We start from the raw sequence: 21583 nt of genomic DNA, 5'->3' as shown, positions 1-21583 counted from the left end.
TCCAAAAAATTATAACCACCTTTTACTCCCATAACGAATCGCATGTTTGTGGGAATGCAACATGCAGTCATGTTCTGCTTAGTAGTAAAATGCAGTAAACCATAACTAAGCGCAGGGGAGAGGTTTTATTTTATTTGTATTTATTTATTTGCATTTGTGAAGCGCACAACTGTCCTGAGGTATTGTGGCGCTGTTAAGAAGGCTTGCTTACTTACATAAGTGCTTGTGAGAAGTGGTAGTTACAGAAGTGCTAGCAGAGATATACAGTTTTCCTGATTCCCTTTGGTAGGGCCGCATCAGCACACAATGCAGAAAGTCAAAATATGTGGCATAGACAACATGCACAGCCCCTTCTTGAAGGGCGGCATGGGCGCACAATGCAGAAAGTCAAAATATGTGGCACAGACATGATTCGCAGCCCCTTCTTGAAGGGCGGCATCAGCACACAATGCAGAAAGTCAAAATATGTCGCACAGACATGATGCGCAACCCCATCTTGAAGGGTGACATCGTTAAGGTTAGCTTCTTGGCTTGGCCCGTGTAAAGTGTGATAGCACCAGCCAGTCCTGGCCTTTATGCTCCCATCACACTGCTGCACTCTGGTCCCTGCACTCCTGTGCTTATTACAGGCAATACAATAAGAACTACTGCACAGCTTTACAGACCCTGAGCTGAGAGCCAGAACTTGCCAAACACCTCACCCCTCACTCAGAGACCCCTGAAAGCTTTCCTTCCAGATCCTGGGGATACGCTTAGTGTAAGCACACAACCCTTTCCCTGAGTAAGTCCCTACTCCCCCTTCCTTTACACTATATGGACATGTACAGGATGGAGAGGCAGTGAGCATTGCTAGGTCCTGACTAAAGGGAGTTGCATAGGACACCGAGACACATGACCCTTCCCCCACTTCATCCTTACTTATTTGTGGCAGATTGCCCTGTCCTGTGGTGTTCCTTCCGGCCCAGGCAAAGGTCCTCTTTAGGACTGAGAGACAGCTCCACAACATGGGAGAACTATAAGGTGACCCCCATGCACAGGGTACTAGTTTAACTCTTACTACTCCCCTAGTGCTTAGACCCACCAACAGTTCTGCTTGCTGCTTGCCCTCCGTGGACATTCGGGAACAAACCAACTCAATGACACGCTTTTTATCCGCCTCTGTGGATGAAATGCTTTACCAGTTTAGCCAGGAAACACACAGGGCCTCATTACGAGGTATGCCGGGAAGGCAAAAACGATGCTGGTGTGGTAATACCGGCATCGTTTACCGTCCCGTTGCATTCCGACCCCCAAACCCGGTATTAGCGGCACACTAAACAACGGTGCCGCTAATAGCGGCATAGGCGCGTACACGCGCCCCTTCAGCAAGCAAATACCGGCATGCCGGTAATAGGGGGTAATTCCAAACCACTCATACATGCAAATACCGGCATCGCGAAGCCGGTAATCACGGCCTGCGCGATGCCGGCCATACAAGCATCGCGGACCACCCGCAAACAGCAAGCAGGATACAAGGAAGCTGCCACAGGTGCACACAATCCCCAGAGGTGGGGTCAATGGAGGCAGTGCCAGTATAAACTGAGTACACACCACAACCCGCCCCACAGGTGTAGGCAATGTAGAGTGGCCCAGTACAAAAGGAGCACACCTACACACCACACCCCTTCCTACACCAAAATGCTACCACTAGCAGTTGCAATCATGGCACTGGAGGACATGCCTATACTGCTACAACTACAGCAACAACAACAACAGCAACAACTACAGCATCAAGAACAGGCTGCACAGAGGAGACGCAGGAGGAGAAGGAGGGTGAGACAGGCCCAGCAATTACCACCAGCGCAGCCACAAGTGCCTCGTAGGCAGCCACCAATCCCTCGCACCAGACCCAGCCCATTCAACCTAACCCCTGAGCAGATCCACACCCTGTACCGGTTGGACCGTGACACCATCACCACCATAGCGGACATGATACCGAACGACATTGCCAGCCACATTGAAATACGCACTGCCCCACCCCACTACTAAAGGTGGTGTCTGTGCTATACTTCCTGGCCACAGGCACCTACCAACACACAGTGGGCCAGCTGCATGGCATTTCACAACCACTATTCTCACGCATGCTGAACCAAGTGCTGGATGCCCTCCTGAAGCACACAAGCACCCACATATCCCTACCACGGACTGCCCAGGAGATACCCAAAACCAAAGTAGGCTTCCATGCACTGGCAAGCATGCCCAATTGTGTTGGTGCCATCGACTGCACCCATGTGGAATTGGTAGTCCCCCATGCCATAGAGGCGGTGTACTGCAATCGCAAGCAATACCACTCCATCAATGTGCAAATGGTATGTGACTCCAGCAAGATCATCACACATTGCTGCGCCCGATTTCCTGGATCCACACATGATGCCATGGTACTGCGCAACTCCACGCTACCCTGTCACATGGAGCGACATGCGGGACCACGAGCCTGGCTGCTCGGTGAGTTGCACAACAGGGCCATGACCATGCTATGGGGTACTGTTGTGTGCGGATGCAGAAGGGGGAGGGACATCTGCACCCGGGTGGGAAAGGGGGGGAATAGTGCACCTGGGTGGGAAAAGGGGGGGGGGAATACTGCACCTGGGTGGGAATAGCCGGTGATTGGAGAATGCATGCAGAGCCAAAACCTCCTGACATGAACCAGTCAAACGGTACATGACACTTCACTGGGCCACATATCACAAATAATGCATATCGATGAGAACAAGTAAGAGGCACAACCAGGCCACCATGGTGATGGCAAGCAATGCATGAATGAACAAGATGGCAAGTGTGGCAATGTGGGCAGTGTGACCATGCATATTAAATAATGAACAGCATGAATTGGAGTCAAAACATTGTTGCACTACCATAGCATATCTGCTTCAGCATGCATGATTACACCCTGCATCATCTATTGAACGCCATCCAGACTACCACACCTCATGACAGTATAGATTGCACCTAGATAACATTTTTTCATGCTTACAGGGGCATGTGCATGGCCACACCAAATAGCTGCTGCCATGACTGTGCTCCCTGAATGTGGCAGTTCAGAGTGACACACACCTATTTGAATCTGCTTGCAGGTGATGGAGGATATCCCTTGAGGCCGAGGCTACTCACCCCTGTGCGTAACCCGCAGAACAGCCATGAGGAGGAGTACAATCGTGTGCACACCTGTACCCGTGTTGTGATTGAGCAGACCTTTGGCCTGTGGAAGGGGCGGTTCCTCTGCCTCAGCAGGTCTGGTGGGGCACTCCTATATAGGCCTGAAAAGGTGGCAAAGATCACCATGGGCTGTGTCATGCTGCACAACATGTGCGTCCAGAGAAATGTACCACTGCCACCTGACATTGACATGCATGGGCCGGGTGAGGATGATGAGGATGGAGACGGAGGTGAAGTAGCCCCCCTGCCAGTACGTGATGCACGGGATGGCCATCCTGTACGCCAAGCACTAATTCACAAATACTTCTGAAACACAGGGACTATGAAAGACTTGTGTCAGTCAGACAATGGGCCAATGTGGACATGCACACAGGGAATGTTGGGAGTTGGGCACTGAACACCATACCACATTAAATGGATGCACACAAAAATAACAATGTCCAGCCATGAATTTTTCTTATCACAACGTGTGTATTATTTAAAACAGCAAAAATGTGCCCACTCCCCCTTCCCAGACTCCCACAACAAACTCCCTGACACCCCCCAACAAACTCCCTGACCCCCCCAACAAACACCAACACCCCCAATAGACTCCACAAGATGCACCCCTTCACCCCCAACCTTGTGTCCCACTACCATTGTCCCCCCACACTACTTCCGGGACTTCTTCCTGTCCAGAGGCAGCATTTCAGTGTGCCTTGCACTCCTACGTGTGTGGCGCACTGGGCTGGTGGGGACAGATGAAGCTGGTGTGGAGGTAGTAGGTGATTCGCTGGCAGGTTCCACACCTCCTGCAAGCCGTGGCCACTGCATATGAAGCAGCATTGAGGTCAGCACCTGTGTCACCGCCCCCAGGCAGTCCCTCATTAGCCGAGCCGATGCATTGACAGCGGCTGTGTTTGCTTCGATGGCCGCTGTGGTCCCTGCAATTGCAATGGTTTGCTCCCCGTCTGCTATGTACTGGCGGAGTAGGTCTAACATGACCTCCTGTTGGGCCTCCACCATCGACAATCGTGTCTCCAGGGTTCTGGAGGGGGCGGGAGTGGTGGGTTGTGCAGTCACGTGGATGGCATTTTCGGGACTGGACTCCTCAGAGGTGGGTAGGTCACAGTCACGGAGGCAGGGATCAACTTCACTGCAGGTGGGTGACTGCAGGTGTTGGGAAGAGGGGGTGGGCACGGGGCTCGGGCTGCCCGGGCATGTCACCTCAGTGTCTCCCTCAGGCTCCACACTGGCATCAAGTTCTTCCCCAGTTGAGACGGGTGGTTCCAGGGACTCCCCTTGACAGGTGTGGGTGTGGCCTGCTTGTCTCGAGCGGAGGTGGTGGTGGTGGTTGCCCTCTTCTTACAGTGTGAGGTCGATGCCCTCGCAGTTGTCTCCTGGGTTGCCTCTTCCTCATCAGTGCCTGGGGGGGTAGAAGAGATGCAGGGCATCAGTGATGGTGTGACATGGCAGTGGCGGTGCTGTTCATTATTCATTTGATCATGCTTTCATGTCTTATAGGTGTGTCACGCAGGGTATTCAGGGGGGGCATATAACCATTCACTGCATGGCAGGTGGCATGCCGTTGATTTTGGGTTTGTGTGAAGTATCACATGGGCAAGCTCCAGGTGTGTTGGCTGTGTGTTGGTTAAGGGATGGGCACTCAGCATGCATTTCAGTGTGGCAGCGTTTGGCCCGCCATCTGTATTTGGGTATGGTGATGTGGGTGTTGGGACATACATTGGCTTGCCTAGACTCTCTACCACTTCACTTGTGCTACTTCATGGTCTCCCCTACAGGTATCTGCAAGGTCACTCACCTCCTTCCGTGGTTGATGCCGCACCCGTTTCCATCTCACATAATCCCTTGATGGACTCAGGAATGATGAATCTGCTGGCTGTTTCTCCAAGGGCATCAATTTGGCAGGGGGGTGGACATCCCCGCCTGTGGCCATGGCCTCCCTTCGATTGGTGGCCATGATATTGCGTACCCTCAACCGGAGGTCATCCCACCGCTTCCTGCAGTCCCTCACACTGCGCGGGGTGGGACCTATGGCTGATACCTTGCAGGCTACCTCCTGCCAGATTTGCCTCTTTTGTTGCTGCACCTCCCGCTTCTTGTCATGGGATTGTATTGTGTCTGCATGTGCAGCTAGAGTGTCTGCTAATATGGTGAGCTCTGCGTCTGAGTAACGCTGTTTACGCAGCCGGGGGTGGTCTTCCTGGTAGCCTTTGACATCCTCTATGGATTTCCACTGTGCTCTCCGAGTATCGACTAGTGGTTATGAAGGATGGCAATGGATTGTGTTTTTAAAGATGGCCACCGGCCCATTTCCCGTTCCTGCGCGATGACGTAATTTCCGGGTCCGTTTTTTTGCAAACAGGGTATTACCATGCCGGTATTACCATGCCGGTATTTATGGGTTGGTATGAGGTGGTACCGCTATGGCGGGTCGCGCGATGCCGGTATAGGGGAGTTGGAGGCCCTTTAGCGGCATGGCGGTATTGACACTACCGGCATGGGGGGACGCGCGTGCTCGTGCACTCGTAATCACCCGCTATTAGCGGGTTCATATGAGCACGGACCCGCTCATTCCGGCATGCCGGTAATGAACCCGGTTTTACCAGGCAACTCGTAATGATGCCCACAGAGTTCTGCTGGAGGGGCTTCAATCCCCTGGCGTGGCTTGCAGATTATATTCTAAGCCTCTATTCTCTGGGGTTACATGCCTGGGCGAACACAATGAGGTGCTCCAGGAGAAACACAATTCTGACTGGATTGGAGAGCAAAGCTGAAAAATGGCGGTTGTAAGGCTTTGAATTAATCATAACCTATGTCATTTCTCTGGACAAAATTCAATGCCGTAATTTCTTATCCTGTCTTTGCCATCACAGAGGTTCTCCTGCTACCAGGGTCGGAGCGGAGCATAAACTCGGCCCAGGAACAAATGGAAATGTGGCCACATTCTCACATTACAATCCGTTGCTTTTCAGATCAGGCGGTTGAGTTTTGGAAACACCAGGGGGTGTTTTGGTGAGACACGTTGGAAAAGATGCATTTGAAAGCATATTTGCTTAGTCACATTAGTTAAGACTAGAGTAGTACTAGAGAAACTGGCGACTAGGGACACAATTCTGGCCCATTCCGCCAAAAAAGGGGTCCATTCTAGAATCATGGGCTGGCAGTTTGGCATCGCTCTGTAGGCCAGTCTGAGCCCGCCTGCTACCCACAGCCATGAGTCTAGTCTGAACTGCTGAGGCATGTGCCTCCCGCCCCACCGGAACACAAGCAAGCACAGCGTGCAGTGAGGTCCAGCAGCTGGGGGCAGCCTGACATCCATGCAGTAGTATGGAAAGTTACTATTGAGTGAAACCTCACCCCCCTTCCATCACTTTCTGTTTTCACTTTGTCTCTCTGAACAAAAGTTGATGCTCAGACATCAGTTCCATTATGTCCTGCAAGGACTGAAAAGTCTGGGGTTCCTTGTCTTCCGCGCAGTGGTTACACAATTCCCAATATCGGGAGCTCCAAAATGGGTATGCAAAGGGTTGATCTCACTTCTGTATTGCTGCAGGTGGGCTAAAATATGTATGCTTATAATTAATTCACTTATTATTTAAAATAATTTATTTTTGGCAGAAAGCTGAGTCTGATTAACGCAAGGCTTAGCTAGTGGGTGTGTCAACCCGTGCCCTCCCATGGCATCACCTGGTGAAGGGTTGTGCTGTTGGGATGACCGATTCCCCCGATCCTGCCAGTGAAGAATTTTTCTGATTCCACTGCACCCCCTTAATGAGACTGTGCAATGTCATTGTTGCTGGAGATGAAACAATATTGCCTCTTAAGTCATGTTTACCATGGATCAGGGAATGATGAGTCCTGAAGCAGAAACCTGCGGAGGCAGCGCATCAGGTTGGGCGACTCTTGCAGAGGATCAGGGATCCGGGAATGATGAGTCCTGAAGCAGAAACCTGCGGAGGCAGCGCATCAGGTTGGGCGACTCTTGCAGAGGATCAGGGAATGATGAGTCCTGAAGCAGAAAGCTGCGGAGGTAGCGCATCAGGTTGGGCGACTCTTGCAGAGGATCAGGGAATGATGAGTCCTGAAGCAGAAAGCTGCGGAGGTAGCGCATCAGGTTGGTCGACTCTTGCAGAGGATCAGGGAATGAGTCCTGAAGCAGAAAGCTGCAGGGGTAGCGCATCAGGTTGGGCGACTCTTGCAGAGGATCAGGGAATGATGAGTCCTGATGCAGAAAGCTGCGGACGTAGCGCATCAGATTGGGCGACTCTTGCAGAGGATCCGGGATCAGGGAATGATGAGTATTGAAGCAGAAACCTGCGGGGGTAGCGCATCAGGTTGGGCGACTCTTGCAGAGGATCAGGGAATGATGAGTCCTGAAGCAGGATGCTGCGGAGGTAGCGCATCAGTTTGGGCGACTCTTGCAGAGGATCAGGAAATGAGTCCTGACGCAGAAAGCTGGAGAGGTAGCGCATCAGGTTGGGCGACTCTTGCAGAGGATCAGTGAATGATGAGTCCTGAAGCAGAAAGCTGCAGAGGTAGCGCATCAGGTTGGGCGACTCTTGCAGAGGATCAGGGATCCGTGAATGATGAATCCTGAAGCAGAAACCTGCGGAGGCAGCGCATCAGGTTGGGCGACTCTTGCAGAGGATCAGGGAATGATGAGTCCTGAAGCAGAAAGCTGCGGAGGTAGCGCATCAGGTTGGGCGACTCTTGCAGAGGATCAGGGAATGATGAGTCCTGAAGCAGAAAGCTGCGGAGGTAGCGCATCAGGTTGGTCGACTCTTGCAGAGGATCAGGGAATGAGTCCTGAAGCAGAAAGCTGCAGGGGTAGCGCATCAGGTTGGGCGACTCTTGCAGAGGATCAGGGAATGATGAGTCCTGAAGCAGAAAGCTGCGGACGTAGCGCATCAGATTGGGCGACTCTTGCAGAGGATACGGGATCAGGGAATGATGAGTATTGAAGCAGAAACCTGCGGGGGTAGCGCATCAGGTTGGGCGACTCTTGCAGAGGATCAGGGAATGATGAGTCCTGAAGCAGGATGCTGCGGAGGTAGCGCATCAGTTTGGGCGACTCTTGCAGAGGATCAGGAAATGAGTCCTGACGCAGAAAGCTGGAGAGGTAGCGCATCAGGTTGGGCGACTCTTGCAGAGGATCAGTGAATGATGAGTCCTGAAGCAGAAAGCTGCAGAGGTAGCGCATCAGGTTGGGCGACTCTTGCAGAGGATCAGGGATCCGGGAATGATGAGTCCTGAAGCAGAAACCTGCGGAGGCAGCGCATCAGGTTGGGCGACTCTTGCAGAGGATCAGGGAATGATGAGTCCTGAAGCAGAAAGCTGCGGAGGTAGCGCATCAGGTTGGGCGACTCTTGCAGAGGATCAGGGAATGATGAGTCCTGAAGCAGAAAGCTGCGGAGGTAGCGCATCAGGTTGGTCGACTCTTGCAGAGGATCAGGGAATGAGTCCTGAAGCAGAAAGCTGCAGGGGTAGCGCATCAGGTTGGGCGACTCTTGCGGAGGATCAGGGAATGATGAGTCCTGAAGCAGGAAGCTGCGGAGGTAGCCATCAGGTTGGGCGACTCTTGCAGAGGATCAGGGAATGATGAGTCCTGAAGCAGGATGCTGCGGAGGTAGCGCATCAGTTTGGGCGACTCTTGCAGAGGATCAGGAAATGAGTCCTGACGCAGAAAGCTGGAGAGGTAGCGCATCAGGTTGGGCGACTCTTGCAGAGGATCAGTGAATGATGAGTCCTGAAGCAGAAAGCTGCAGAGGTAGCGCATCAGGTTGGGCGACTCTTGCAGAGGTGTTATTTGTCTCGGAGTGCACCAATGGGAGTTGGGAATAGGGGAATTTCCTACCACGTGAATAATAATCCAAGTTAGGCACCCCATGTGTGTTTTCAAATTAAGGAAGTTTAATAAATATATGTTTGGAATACCTGAAAGCATGTGTACAACATGCATCTTAAAGGCAGTGAATGCTCACCGATGCCAGCTGTGCTCAGAAAAGCCAGACAGATCTTTACAAATAAAGAAAAAATAGTATTGTTAAAATGAAAAAAAGGTGAAGGGGACACCCGGATTTGAACCGGGGACCTCTTGATCTGCAGTCAAATGCTCTACCACTGAGCTATATCCCCGTGCTGTCGAGTCTGATCCTAACCTCTGGAAACCATTGATTCTGTGCTGGTGAAGCGCTAAACGGAAGTGATGTTGGAAGGGTCCAAGGCGGTGCGTGAGAGCGTGAGATGGAGAGACACGTCAGCCGGATTTAGCACTTATATGAAGGGCAACGAGCGAGCAGCCCTGCCTTTTTCTGGTGACACCTTCCAAATCTCTTCAAAGCCACAACACACACCCCCTCCTCCCTCCTTGCTGACAATCAGGCACTTTGCATAACAAAGAGCTCCTTTAGTGCTCGCTCACAGGGCCCCGATCAACATTTATTAGGGCATCCTGGGGGCCATTTCAATATGAATGGGCCCCCCTTTGCTTACAGGTGTGGGGGTGAGGGGTGGACAGTGTGTAGCACCCTTGGGTTCCGTAATTAGAATGTTCTCTGTTCTCAAGGTGCAGGCAGCCAGAGTGGACCAAAACTAAACTGCCACTAGACAAAGTACATAATTGCTGTCAGAAACGTTCTAACTAGGATGAAACCATAACATTTTTACACCATGCATCGTAAAGTGCAGCAAATGCTCACTGATGCCAGCTGTGCTCAGAAAAGGAAGACAGGTCTTTACGAATAAAGAAATATTCATTATTAAAAATGAAAGAAAATTAGAAGAGGACACCCGAATTTGAACCAGGGTTGATCTACAGTCAAGTGCTCTACCACTGAGCTATATCCTCGTGCATTTCGATGAAAGGTCTAATTCTCTTCCAACCATGGATTGTGTATTGGTCAAGCACTCAGCAAGAAGTGACCATGGCACAACCGACGACGCGTGAGAGCGAGAGACACGTCTTAACTTGATTCTTTAGGCGCTATACTGATCTCCGTGGTTTCCAAATAATTAGGAGGGATAGAAGTGAGGGCGGAGGGACCTGGGGGGAGTAAGGAAATGTGTTATGTTGGTTGAGGGTACATTGACAGGGTCTGCAACCAGTGGCTGCTACGGACTACATCTCCCATGATCACCTACCATTGACCATTTGCCTCGAACTGATGGGAGCTGCATTAAGGTGGAGCAGAGCTGGTACATGGGAGGCATATGGGGCAGGGTTGGAGGCAGAGTGAGCGCCTGTTGAAGGAAGACCCTCCGTGGTTGAAAACCTTGTAGTTAATAAAGTGGCTGCTATGGGCAGATTATTTCTTTCTTCTTTATAGCAAATTCTACAGTCTTCCTAGTCACAGTCTTCAGGTGAGGCGCAGTCTTCACTCTCTCTCTATTCTATATAGTACTATAATCCTTGCATAGCCACAGTCCTTGTATGTTTTATTTGGACTCCGTGTAATGAAGAAGACTGGGAGGAAGTCGACCATTTCTCCCTTGTCCGTCTTTGTTCTATATGACCAACGGCATGGATGCCTGTCCCCTTCCCCTTCAGTCGGGCGGTGTTTCCTGCATTCACGGCTGGGTTTCCGTCGATATTTCGTGTGTCGCTGTTTGTCGCTAGCTGCTCCGCCTCCGCGGCAAGGTTCCTGTGATGGGCGGGCCTGCTGCCTTGGGCAGCCCTGTACTCGCACGCACACGCACACAATCACTGAGACATGACACAGGCGTCCGTGCTTTCCAGGGTCCCGACGGCAACTGCCGATCAGACGTTCTTTATTCAAAACGCACATGCGCGACCCAAAACAAGGCGCGCGCATGCGTCGTTCACACTGACAACGTCACATCCCTTTTTTTCTTTAATCAAACAAACGTGCATCAAACACAACGATAACTGGACCCAACCTGGGTCGCTGACCTGACTCGGACACCGGATCAGTCTCCCGAGTCGAGGACGTAGTCCTTGAGACGAGCAGGCGGTCTGCGATCATGTCGACCAGGCTAGCGACAGCTGCTCCGGGGGGTCACACCGGGGCTCTCCACCCACGGCAGCACATCCGGTGGCGCATCCGCTACAGGGCTCTCGGCCCCCGCTTCCAATGAGGCTCTGTCGTCGGGGTCCGCCTCCTCACAGGGAATGTCCACTTTCTTAAAAAAAGGATTGGTTGCGGGTGATTGTCCCTCGTTCATTGGCCGTGGTGACCATGGTCCCCTTCACATGGGTAACAGTCCACGGCTGGGGTTCGTATGGTAGTGACAGCTTCCCTTCAGGTCTACGATTCAGCACTAACACCGAATCACCTACGGCCACCTCCTTGTCTTGCAAACCCCTCCTCGCACTCTCCTTCATGTTGCGTGCCGCTCGTTTCTCCCGGACTTTCTCGTTGTCGATAACCCCGGGTTCCTGGCCCTCCATCTCTGGTATCAAACCTCTCGGGCAGCGTCCAAACAGCGCTTCGGCTGGGGCGACCCCCATGGACTGGTGGGGCGTGGTTCTGTATTCCCTTAGGAACTCGACCAATTTCTGCTGTAGGTCATTCCCTCCCATGGCTGATATTCTGAACACTTTGTTAAGGGTCCGCATCATTCTTTCAGCTTCCCCATTCACCCGAGGCCAGAGGGGCAAGGCCTTCCGGTGTTGGATGCCTTTTTCTTTCAAGTACTGCACAAACTGGCTCCCCATGAATGGGGGTCCATTGTCTGAGCACAACATCTCAGGGAAGCCATGCGTCACAAACATTCTGTCCAACGCCCGGGTGGTGTGGTCGGTTGCTGTTGATTCCACCACTTCCACCTCCGGGTACCTCGACCATTGGTCAACCACCGCCAAAAAGTACATGCCCCTTCCCGTTGATCCAAAATCAGCATGGACGGTGCCCCACGGCTTCTCACTCCTTTCCATGGAACTGATGGGCGGAGCCCTCTCAACAGGACTTTCCGCCTGGCACGGTAAACACCTTTTCACATACAATTCCACCAGGCTTTCCAGATCGGGGAACCATACCTTGGATCTGAGCCGCGCCTTTGTCTTGGCGATTCCTTGATGTCCCATATGTGCCAGTTCCAGGACGCGGTTCCTCAGGGTTTGTGGAATGACGATCTGCCTTCCCCGCAGCAGTAGTCTATCTTCAGATATCGATAGTTCGTCCCTCACCTTCCAGAGCGCTTGAAGGTCCTTCTGAGCCCTCAATTCCTGCCTGGAGTTGTTTTGGAGCACCTTCTTCCAGTCACCACTTCTCACCGCAGCCTTGACAATATGAAACACCTCGTCCATCGACGACTCCTCGGCCACGGCTACCCTGGACAGAGCCATGGGCATCGCGCTCTCCACAACGTCGTACACCAACTCTTGGCAATCCAACACCTCACTGGGACCTTCTGCCCGCTCATCGTTTGGGTGGCGTGAGAGGTAATCCGCAGGATTATTAGTCCCCGGTCTGTATACTAGCTTGACCCCGTATTTGATGAGCACAAGCATCCAGCGCTCTATCTTTGACGACACACCCGCCAGGATGGGCAGGAGCAGCTTGTGGTCGGTCACAACCGTAACTGGCTTGCCCAGAATGTACAGACGAAAGTGGTGGCAGCCCCAAAGAATGGCCAACGCCTCCCTCTCGATCTGCGAGTAGCGTTTTTCCTTGTCCGTGCGAGCTTTACTCGCATATGCGATGGGGCGCATGTCGCCTCTGTTATCAGCCTGCATAAGAACAGCCCCCAGTCCCACCGGGCTGGCATCGACGACAATCTCCGATTCTGCGGTGAGGTCGAAGTACGCCATCGTGTCTCGATCGGACAGTGCTCTTTTGATTTCCTGAAAAGCCTCCTGCCCTCTCCTGTCCCACACCCAGGTGGCCTCATTCTTGGTCAGTGCTCTGAGAGGCTCGGACAGGGACGCCAGCCGCTTGATGAATCACCCGCAGTAGTTAACCATCCCCAGGAAACTACGTACCTCCGTGGGGGACTGGGGGCCACCGCTTTGCGGATGTCCTTGACCTTTTCAGGATCTGGCGAGACGCCGCTGGCATGGAAGATGAAACCAAAAAACCTAATCCTGTCCTTGAAAAATTCGCACTTTTCGCGGTGCAAAGTAAGTCCCAATTTGCTCAACCTTCGCAGAGTATGCTTCATTCTCTTCATGTATTCAGCCTTGGACTCAGCAAAAACCAAAATGTCATCACTCATATTAAGTACCCCTTTTAGGCCAGCCAGCGCTCCCCTGATGGCATTTTGAAAGACTTCCGCTGCAGAGGAAATGCCAAAACTCAGGCGTTTAAACTGACGGAGACCCTCGTGTGAGGTAAATGTTGGAATATTTCTGTAATCTGGGTGGAGCTCTAGCTGGTGGTATCCCGACCTCAGATCCAACTTCAAGGATACCCTGGCCCCTTGCAGTTCCCCCACAATATCATCAAGGGTCGGTGTTAAATGTCTTTCTCGTTTAATGACGGCATTCGGGAGGCACATGTCCACGCAGATGCGTACCGCACCAGGCTGTTTCGGCTTAGGCGCCACTACGATGGGCGAGACCCAGGGCGTCGGCCCCTCCACCCTCTCAATGATGTCCATATCGACTAGAAGCTGAAGCTCCTTCTCCACTTGCTCCCTGAGGTGGAATGGGATTCATCGATGTTTGAGGGCGGTGGGCCGGATGGTGTCATCAATGTGAAGACGCACTGGGGGACCCCTCAGCTTGCCCACTCCCTGAAAGATACCAGAAATCCTGACCAGCAGTTGGTCTATGTCCACCTGGTAAACCTCAAGGGCAAAGTGCACAAGGTCCAAAACCTCTGACGCAGCGCAGCTGAGCAGTGAGTGCGGGCTGACGTCTGTGACGAAAAACCGGCCTTGATGGTCTTGGTCCCCTTGGTAACAGGTGCCACAAACACCCCTTGAATGGGTAGCGGAGTGTCGCCTCCAAAGGTGAAAATATTTGCCGTTGACACATCCAACGGTGGTGGCCCCGGGATTGCCTTATAGTGGTTGGTGGCAAGCACACAGCAGAGGCCCCTGTGTCTATCAGTACCTGTGTCGGAACACCTTGAAAGTCAACCATACACTTAGGCTGCCTCTTTTTTCGTGCTCCTGTCGCAAGATTCGAAATAAAAAAACCTCTTCTTCCTCCTCCTCTTCTTCTGCGATATTTAGTCTTTGGGTGTCTTGCTCCAGTATCGCAATACTGCGTTGTCTCCTAAACCCACCGCCACTTGGTGTTGCCGGTCCTCTTTGCGTGGCAACCAGTGCGGGGGCTCGACACATCCTGGCATAGTGGCCAGGACCATTGCACCTGCCGTAGGTTCTCGATTTGGCGGGACAGTCATCGGAGTGGGGCAGATCATACCCGCAGTACTGGCAAATAGTTGCTGATCCATGCGCTGGAGCTGCATCCTGGAGTTTCTGGCTCCATCGAGCTTTCGACGATGCTTGCCTCCCCACTGCAAATGCCTCTTCAGACTTGCCTGGGCGCACAGCTGCATCCATCTTTGCGCCTCTCATCTCAGCCAACTAATACACTCTGCCACTGTCTAATATTTGGACAAGAGACAAACCCGGCTCCCGCAGTACCTGTCTGCGCAGTTTACCCGAACTGCACCCTTGGATCACTTGATTGCGGACCATAACCTCTTCATTGTCCCACCTACAAGTGGTAGCCATCTGTCGCAGACGTGCGCAGAACTGGTCAAGTGATTCCTCCTCCCGCTGTTTCTCGCCACAGAATAGAAAGCTGTCTATGTCCGCGTTAGATAAAGGAATAAAATAGTTCTTGAGGGCTGTTTTAACGGCATCATACATCACTACTTGCAGGTTTAGAGACTCATATATGCGGAGAACGTCCATCCCTGCCGAATAGATCAGTGTCGCCCTCTTAGCGTCGTCATTGGTCTCTCCGGTCGCTGTGAAATACATGTCTAATTTTTTTATCCACAACAACCATTTTGGGCCCAATTTTGAAGGTGGACCCGAAGTGTCAAATTCCTGCATAGGTAACAATGAACCCTGTTGTCTGCGCACCACCGTCTGCGCTGCCGTTGCTTCTCCATCACTGTTCGTCATCTTCACAGGTCTCACAGGCACCTCAAAACCGGATTAGAGGGCGCAAACCTGACTTGGACAGATTGTTGACGCACCTGGTCAAATGCGCAGAGGTGACACAGTGCTGCACGATGTTCCAATGCCTGGCTGCCTTCTGTGCTTAGATGGACATTCCATCACCAAGAATCCTCTGGTTACAGGTTGCACTGCAGTCCTCTTGGGACGGAGAACTGCAGAAGTTTCAAAAATGTGGTGTTCTATTATCCCTTAGCACGTGGGCAGCGCACGAGCACCCCCGGGGCCGCTACTGCCTTACGCACTGAAGATAACGTGATCGCCATCGCTCGCGTCGGATTCGGGATGCACAAAGAAGAAAATGCTAGTGATTGACACATTGGTGCGTGTCAAATCGCTCACTCCGTTGGCTCCCGCTTCGTTGCCAATGTGACGGGCGGGCCCGTGCCTCGGGCCGCCCTGTACTCACACGCACACGCACACAATCACTAAGACATGACACAGGCGTCCGTGCATTCCAGGGTCCCGGCGGCAACTGCCGCACGGACGTTCTTTATTCAAAACACGCATGCACGACCCAAAACGAGGCTCGCGCATGCGTCGTTCTCACTGACGACGTCACAGTTCCCTGAGATGGTGGTGTTGGGGGATTTCTGCACACAGCCCGGAAATAGTCAACGCCTCCTCCCCACGGGAACACCAGCAAGCACAGCGCCCAGTGAGGTCCAGGTGCTCAGGGTAGCCTGATACCCATCCAGTAGTATGGAAAGTTACTATAGAGTAACCCCCTTCCGCTCGCCCCCCATCATTTCCTGGTTTCACTCTGTCTCTCTGAACAAGAGAGGTTATGCTCAGACGTGAGTGCAATTATGTCCTCCAAGGACTTCAACAAGTCTGGGGTTCCTTGTGTTCCGCGCAGTGGTTACACAATTCCAATTTATTTTTGGAAGGCCCAAGATGAGTTTGCAAAGGGTTGACCCCACTTCTGGATTGCTGCAGTTGGGCTAAAATAGGTATGGTTATAATGAATGTAAAACTTCCCATCCATCACTTATTATTTTTGGTAGAGCTGAGTCTTATTACGCAAGGCTTAGCCAGTGCGTGCGTCAACCCGTGACCTCCCTGGGCATCACCTGGTGATGGTTTGTGCTGTTGGGGTGACCGCCTCCCCGATCCTACTAGCGAAGAGCCTTTCCGTTTTTAATGCACCCCATTAATGAGACTGTTCAATGTCAGTGATGCTGGATATGAAACACTATGTATATGAACTGCAGTGTTGGGAATTCAGCGATTTTGCACAGGATCAGAGATCAGGGAATGATGAGTCCTGAAGCAGAAAGCTGCGGGGGTAGCGCATCAGGTTGGGCGACTCTTGCAGTGGATCAGGGATCAGGGAATGATGAGTCCTGAAGCAGAAAGCTGCCGAGATAGTGCATCAGGTTGGGCGACTCTTGCAGAGGATCAGGGAATGATGAGTCCTGAAGCAGAAAGCTGCGGAGGTAGCACATCAGGTTGGGTGACTCTTGCAGAGGATCAGGGAATGATGAGTCCTGAAGCAGAAAGCTGCGGAGGTAGCACATCAGGTTGGGTGACTCTTGCAGTGGATCAGGGATCAGGGAATGATGAGTCCTGAAGCAGAAAGCTGCCGAGGTAGTGCATCAGGTTGGGACACTCTTGCAGAGGATCAGGGAATGATGAGTCCTGAAGCAGAAAGCTGCGGAGGTAGTGCATCAGGTTGAGCGACTCTTGCAGAGGATCCGGGATCAGAGAATGATGAGTCCTGAAGCAGAAAGATGCAGAGGTAGCACATCAGGTTGGGTGACGCGACTCTTGCAGAGGATCAGGGAATGATGAGTCCTGAAGCAGAAAGCTGCGGAGGTAGCGCATCAGGTTGGGTGACTCTTGCAGAGGTGTCATTTGTCTCGGACTGGCTCTAAATCCTGCGCCTTTTTAAAATCCTTCTAAAAGTTGTGCTGTAAGATGCATCAATGGGACCTGGGAATAGATGAATTTCCGACCCCAAGCCTCTGGAAACCATTGATTCTGTACTGGTCAAGCGGAAGTGATGTTGGAAGAATCAACGGCACGTGAAGGCGTGAGAGGGAGTGCATGTCATCCGGATGTAGCACTTATATGAAGAGCAAAGAGCTAGCAACCCAACCTTGTTCCGGTAACACCTTCCATATCTCTTCAAAGCAGCCACAACACATGGCCTCCTCCCTCTTTGCTGACAATCAGCACTTCTACATAACAAAGAGCAGCTTTAGTGCTCGCTCACAGGGCCTGGGTCAACATCTGTTAGGGCTGCTGGGGGTTCATTTCAATATGAATGGGCCCCCTTAGCTTACAGGTGTGGGGGTGAAGGGGTGGACAGTGAGTAGCACCTAAATAAGAATGTTCCTTGACCTCAAGGAGCAGGCAGCCACAGGGGAGCTGAAACATTAAACTACCACTAAAAAAGTGCATCATTTCTCTGTCAGCAAGGTGCGAAGGAAGATGAAACATGAACATTTTTTGACCATGCATCTTAAAGCGCAGGGAATGTTCACTGATGGCAGCTGTGCTTAGAAAAGGAAGACAGATCTTTACAAATAAGAAAATATTAATTGTAAAAATGAAAGAAAATAGATGGGGACACCAGGATTTGAACCCGAGTTGATCTGTAGTTAAATGCTCTACCACTGAGCTATATCCCTGTGCATTTAGATGAAAGGTCTAATTCTCTTCCAATCATGGATTGCGTGGCGGTAAAGCGCTCAGCAAGAAGTGACCATTACAGAATGGGGATAGAAGTGAGGGCGGAGGGACCTCAGCGGGGAGGAAGGAAATGTGTTATGTCAGTTGAGGGTACATTGACAGTCTTTTCAGCAGTGGCTGCTACGCACTACAACTCCCATGATCACCTACCATTGAACATTTGCCTCGAACATCATGGGAGCTGCATTAAGGTGGAGCAGAGCTGGTACATGGGAGGCATATGGGGCAGGGTTGGAGGCAGTGTGAGCTCCTGTTGAAGGAAGACCCTCCGTGGTTGAAAACCTTGTAGTTAATAAAGTGGCTGCTATGGGCAGATTATTTCTTTCTTCTTTATAGCAAATTCTACAGTCTGCACGTGAGGTGCAGTCTTCTCTCTCTTTCTACTACCCTTCTATCTAATTATATAATCCTTGCATAGCCACAGTACTTGAATGTTTTATTTGGACTCGGTTTACTGAGGAAGAGCTGGAAGAAGTCGAACATTTCACCCCTGCCCGTCTTTGTTCTATATGACCGATATGCAGGGCATCTGTTTTGGCCGATGCATGACCAGAATGTAAGAATGAGGTGTGCAAACAGGGGCAACAATTAAGGGAGGCTGAAACTCCAACTCCAGACAGACAACCAACTTCAAAGACTAATGAAAACACTGTCCCAGAGAGACAAATGTCGTGGAGGAAGGGAAGCCCATATCTGTACATATGAAGATTTCCTTTGTTTAGAAGGACTATTATCATTTAGGCATTCTTCCAGCAACCATAAGTCTTAGTATCTTTATTTATGTGTTCTTTTTTAGATAATTTCTAGGCGACTCTGGTGATATACAATTCATCCACCTGTGACTTTGGGAACTGTAATGGTGAGTTAAACTAGGTTCCTGGCTCATCTGAAAATGTCTCGAGAGTTGGGGAACTGGTAAAGGGTGAAATTATGAATGTGCTGAGTAAATAACATGTTCATAACTGTTATGCTTTTTATGATAACGGCAGAAAGTTGCTGAACGGTCTTGCAAAATGGTGCAGACCTGGCTGTCATGTTATTTAATTCCCCATGATAAGCTGAAGTTGGGAAGAGAGAGAAGGGTGGCTGTTCAATCCTATTTGCGAGAACTCTTACAGGGGTACTCCCCAGGATTGTAAACTTGGTGGTGTCATCACTGCTATATTAAGGGCATGCACAATGAGGAAGTGAGAGAGCTGCTGAAAAATTACCATCCGAGGGAACTGCTGAAATGACCATCAAGAGATCTGCTAAAACTCACCATCTGACAGCAACAAGGAAGAGATTGCAGAAATTGCAGTTAGGTGCAGTGGTCTATTGAAGTTGTCCTTTTCTGGAAAGGCCTAAAAAGCTGTCTGGACCCTACAGTTTGTTTGTTTGTTTATTTGTAATGCGCGCCAGCCCCAAGGGTATCAGGGCGCAGGGGATACATGATATTTTCAGTTTAGGTTACACAATTATCATACAGTCAATAGTACAGTTGAAAGGTATATACATACAGTAGGCATAAACAGCATAGCATTACATAATTACAGGAGGTTCAACATCAACATCAGATGGGCATAGTAAGATCTATTTATAGTGCAAGAAGAATTGAGATGGAAGGACAGCGATTAAAATGCCTTAGTGGTCATTTTCTTTGAGCCAGTTGATGATGTTCTGTCTAAAGTTGGGTTACGTTTGGTCTGCCCTCAGGGAGGGGGGTAAGGAATTCCAGAGTTGTTCAGCTTTGACTGGGAAGCTACTCCCACCAGCTTTGGTCAGTTTGAATCTTGGTACAATCAGACAGTTTATGTTTGCAGTTCTGGTGGGCCGATTGGAGGATCTTCTATTAATTCTCTCTATGAGATAGCAGGGTGCGTCGTTGTTAAGGCACTTTTGTGTTAGCGAGGCAGTTTTAAGATGGATTTTGTCACTAGTGGAGGGCCAGTTATTCTGTCTCCTTACCTCAGAGATGTGCTCATTCCTAGATATACCGAGAAACACTCAGGGAAACAATTTAGTTTTACTTTGTAGTTTGGCCTGAAGTGTTATTTTGAAATATGTTTTTAACACACGAGAACACTTTGCGGAGTCCACTTTTTCAGCGTGGGAACTGGTGATTATTCAGGTAGCATTTAATGTGTTGCCTCAGAATATCTTTTCTTCTGGAGTAGCCCTCCTAGCATATGCGGGCTGCTATCCTTAGGAGTAGGGTGCACAGATCTTCTGCCCATTTGTGAGTAGGGACGGAGATTAGCGTCTTGGTGGGACTTGGGGCCACATTTCAGAGAGGAACTGTTTCATAGGTCGTGGGACCTTTTTCCTTTTATTGACCGTTGTAGGAAGTGTGTGGGCCCTAAGTCATGAATCACTCTTGTGATTAATAAGTAAAATAAAGATAAAAACGGATTTCAGATAAGCCCGTCCGTTGTTACGTTCTCCTTTCCGGTGGTCTTTTTTTGTTTGTTTTGGTCTAGCTTCTTTCAAGATTCTTGTCCAGTATTGCCTTTGTGATATATTTCACTTGATACAGGAGTCCATAATACAACGTTTTTTTGGGGGGATGCTTCCCTGGTTTAAAAAGAGGTCGACCGGTTTCGATGATTGTTATTTATCATCTTCTTCAGGACCGTGGTTTTGGGCCTATCTCGATAAGATCAGGAAGTGGATTGGGTCTAGGAAACCGTCATCCCATCTACCTGAGGAAAGAAAAGAAAACCAAAATAGGCTTTTCTGTTCATGAGGTCATATTATTTTGAGATAATCGCATTATTAGATTACTGAAGAATTAATTGTAGCTAAGATCATTAAAAGATAAACTTGTATGGACAGTCTTTTGTATTGGCAAAAGGGGATATAAATCTGCTTGACCCAAAACAGGGTGTTTTACCCAAAACAGGTTGTTACCTTCCGTGCAGCTCTGTTGGTCAGATGCTGTGTGCCGTGTTACTATTGTGGACGGCTGGAAGGTTACATCTGTGGTATCCTGTAAGACACAATGTAGTAGTGTGTCAAGATATATGTTTCACAACTGCTAAGTGCATCAACAGTTATCTCTGTTCATTATGTAGAGTGCCTCTTTAATATGCGTGGCTATGGCCATGTGATGGATGGCCCTTATGTATATACCCGGTGAGCGCCTGGCGCCATATACATGGCGTGGGGCATATCCTGATAATGGTGACATTTAGCCTGATCAGACACGCTGGGTGTCTCAAAGCTCCCGCTGTAGGCAGAGCTGCCCATGTCATTACAGGGCGGGTGTTAGAAAAGATAATTTTTTACTCTCTGTCGCGAGCGTGGCAGTCTTCCGTGCTTGCCGCAGCTCGCGATCGTGAGTGTTTTCATGTTTACATGATTCGCCCGCTGATGCGCGGCTGTTGGCTAGAGGAGGGCAGAGCTGCCCGTGCCGTTGCAGATGGTTTCAGGGTTCAATCAAATGAGGCTCTCGATCGCGAGCGCGGCAACTTTCTGTGCTTGCCGCAGCTCACGATCGTGGATACACTTACACTTGTGCAAAGCGTCTTTTATAAAAACTTGCATTCTGATATGCATGCCATAAGAGTAAGTCGCTTACCGAGTTATTCGGATGGCCTCCGCTCTCGTCAGG

General features: G+C 50.6%; 1 non-coding gene across 1 annotated transcript; it reads right to left on the bottom strand.

Annotated features, from left to right (window-relative positions):
- Positions 1–9261: 9261 nt before the first annotated feature.
- On the bottom strand, positions 9262–9333 carry TRNAC-GCA (transfer RNA cysteine (anticodon GCA)). The gene has a single exon. It is a non-coding gene; the product is annotated as a tRNA-Cys (tRNA).
- Between the last annotated feature and the right edge of the window lie 12250 nt (positions 9334–21583).

Source organism: Ambystoma mexicanum, chromosome 1p (assembly GCF_040938575.1).
Source record: "Ambystoma mexicanum isolate Mex_15411 chromosome 1p, UKY_AmexF1_1, whole genome shotgun sequence".
Taxonomy (NCBI): Eukaryota; Metazoa; Chordata; class Amphibia; order Caudata; family Ambystomatidae; genus Ambystoma; species Ambystoma mexicanum.
This window is presented reverse-complemented; position numbering and strand designations above follow the sequence as displayed.